The following is a 3370-nucleotide window of genomic DNA, read 5'->3' on the forward strand; positions in this document are numbered from 1 at the left end:
GGATTCTAATAAATGGTTAGAAAATTTTCAGTAAACACATTTTTTGAAGTGGAATTGGCTTCATTGGCTTTCATCTGGAAAATCGCCTGAAATTGGCAGTGACTTTTTTTTTTGTTTAAGTAGTTACACAGGAAAGTGTTCGAAAACCTCGAGGCCACTGCCGGATGCTCCAAAGTCAAGATCCTCCGCAGACAGGAAATGCCTCTGCCAGCTCCAAGGTCTCCTCCCGCAGTCCTCTCTATTGTCTGGGGAGATTTGTGTACCTCTGACTGAAAAGGTTTCCCGCCTGCAACTGTGAATCAAAGAGCTGTCTCAAAAGTAGGGAATCATTGGGGTTTTCTAGCTTCTCTGGGTAACACCTGGCATCCAGTATGTGCCAGGTATTATGCCTCCTCTCAGGTGAGCCGCCCACCACTCTAGGAACTGAGGGACTGAGGCTGAGAATTTGTTTCTCAAGGCCCCCAGTCAGCAAGCAAGGTGTAGGGGACTCCAACTGCCTTGCCCTGCTCTTTTTCTCAAAGATATAACTCCCTTGAGATAGGGTTCCTTCCCTACAGCCATGTCTGAAGAGGGAGCGGAGATGTTGGATCTCAGATATTTTGGTGCATGGGAGGAATCTCCAAAGTGCTTCTCATCTGGATTTAACAAAAATACCAAAAAAATGTATCAAGGGACAAAATCAGATTAGACACGTACAGAGTCCAACTGAGATTTTATAAAACCCCATGAAATGGGATGAAAAATAAATGTCAGTACAACATGTGATTATTTTGATCCCAAGATACTGAACTCCTAACCATTTAGAAGCATCCTGGGTGATGTTTGTTCTTCCACCTTCTGTCCCATGGTGTTAGTACTCACATAAATATCATCTGCAGTCACAGATTTAAAGGATCATTATTATTAGATTTTAGGAAAAATCAAAAGGGTGAGCTTTTGAGTTCACGTCTTTTTCCATAAGTCAGTATAACTGGAATGGGAATTTTGATAAATGCATTCTGTCTCCAGCAAAATGCATTTTCCCCAAGTCCAAATACATTTTCTTGAATCCCTGTCCTGCCTGCATTAACTAAGATGAATATTCACAATAATGAAACCACACACACACAAAAAAAATCTTGGTCAGAGATGTTGAAAGAGAATAGGTACTTTCCCTATCAGAGATGGTTTCCTTTTTTCCCACAAGATGTCTTATCAGCTTTCACCTGAGAAAACCATAAAAAGTAAGAAAAAGAAGACTTATGCAATAGTTTTCTAAATAAAATACTACACAGCAGGCTAGTCATCCCTAAAAGTGATGTTGTTTAAAGAGTCAAAGTACATCATCCAACAAAATCGATATCCTATTAAGTTAGAAAGGGTTCTGAATATCAAAGACCAACGAACTGAATAACTCAAAGTATAAGTACACGACCCAGGGGATTAATCACACACTGTCATGGTGAAATTAGGGCAATTCTTCCAATCATTAACGTTTTGCTTACAAAAATGTGCTTTTCTGTTTGTCTTTCTGCTAAATGATAACCGTTTTCAAGTTGAATCTCCTGATAAAAAGAGTTAAAAACAAGACAGAAGTTGTGCTGTAAAGGTCATACATGCTGCTTCAACATGAAATAGCCAGAAGACAAACAAATGAAAAATGCCTGGATTGTAGGGAGAATTTGTAAATATTCATTGGCAATCTGCAATGGGGCACTTTAGAAAAGTTAATGCCAACCTGTATCCTGAGAATACTGTACCTCCTCCAGTTTACACGCTCTTGATTTTTAAGGACATCTTTAGATTCGGAATATGAGCAACTTGAGGAGAGTTAGAATTAGCTTTAAATTGGAAAACAGCTTGGTTTCAGGGAATTTTTTACTTAAAAACGAGATTTCACCCCTCAAGTTTTCTAGTGCCAATCAATACATAAGCCTGTATTTGTCTGCTTAATAATTATGATACAGTTACTCTCAAGAATAAACATTAACCAGAGGTTATCTGCAGAAGTGAAACACACACACAGATTTCAGGATTACTTTAATTCAATATTAGGTCCACAAGCCTTTCATTCTCCAAAAATCTGATAGTCCCATTTTCAGACAAGACTGACTATGACCTTTGAAACCTTGACTTCAGGGTCAGGAGCTTGGAGCTGCAACTGATGGGAAGGGAAACTCTCTGTTTCCCTCAGTAACACTGAAGGGTTACTTTGGGCTCCAACATTGAGGAGATATGGGGAGCAGGGAGAACAATAAAAATAAAGAGAATGAACTGAGTGGGGAATTTGGCTGGAAGAGGTCAGGTAAGTCATACGTAACTAGACCATATTTATTCTGTGGATGAGAGAATTGAGTCCAAAAACCAAAACTCCAACCCAAATCTCCAAACTTCCAGGACTATCTGTACCTCTCTGCTTGAGGACCAGTACTAATTTCCTCAGAAATCTAAATTCACCTGCAATTCCAGGGGCCTTCTTGGAAGGTGAGGTAGGATGTGACAACCTCCTAAAAGCAATGACTTTTACATTCTGTCTTCACTTAAGTGTCCATGTCTGGGAAGTCACAGCCCTGGTCAGCCAGGCCAGAGGTAGGGGTTCTTCCTTCACAGGCCTTCAGCTAGGAGGTACCCAACTCCACAAGAATTAGAGGCCTCCATGGAACTCAAGGCTAGAGGGAGAGATTTCTGGGCATCTCCCTCCACAGGTCTCTGTCATAGTTTTCCTGGATGTCAATGACCTGATGGCTCAGCTATGCTAGCTGCTGAAAGTAGGCTAGTCGTACCTGGGACAGTCAGAAACAGCCCTTCCATTCTCCCTCATCTTACCGTAAGCCTTGCTCGACTCTGCGCCCTCGTCTGCACCCTGGACACGCTCAGCTTCCCTCTGTTCTCCCTGCCCTGCTCCTCTTAGCCCCCCACCCCCACCGCCGCCGGCGGGGCTTACACGGCCGCAGGCAGGCGGGAGTGCGAGCGCAGCGCTGGCCCCGCCTGCTCCTTCCACACACGGAGCACCTTAGAGCAGTGGTTCTCAAAGTGAGGTCCCGGACTGGCTCTGGCATCACCCGAGCACTTGTTAGAGATGCAAATTCTGGTCGCAGCCCAGATCTACCAAATCAGAACTGCCGGCAATGAGTTTCACCAAGCCCTGCGGGTGACTCTCAAGCTCGCGGAGCGTGAGAACCGCAGTCAGCGCAAACTACCTCGCCCGCTCCTCGGGGCCAGGGTACCCCATTCCCCCCGACACGGACCTCCCGCACCCCCCAGCGCGGGCCTCGCCGCGCGGTGCTGGCTCCTGAGCCTCGGCGGCCGCGGGCTGACACAGTGTTGACTCACGCCGGTCAAGGACGGCGGCCCGGGCCAGCCCGGCAGCCGAGGCGAATCGATGGGGCCC

This window comes from Galeopterus variegatus, unplaced genomic scaffold, assembly GCF_000696425.1.
Source record: "Galeopterus variegatus unplaced genomic scaffold, G_variegatus-3.0.2 Scaffold457, whole genome shotgun sequence".
Lineage (NCBI taxonomy): Eukaryota > Metazoa > Chordata > Mammalia > Dermoptera > Cynocephalidae > Galeopterus > Galeopterus variegatus.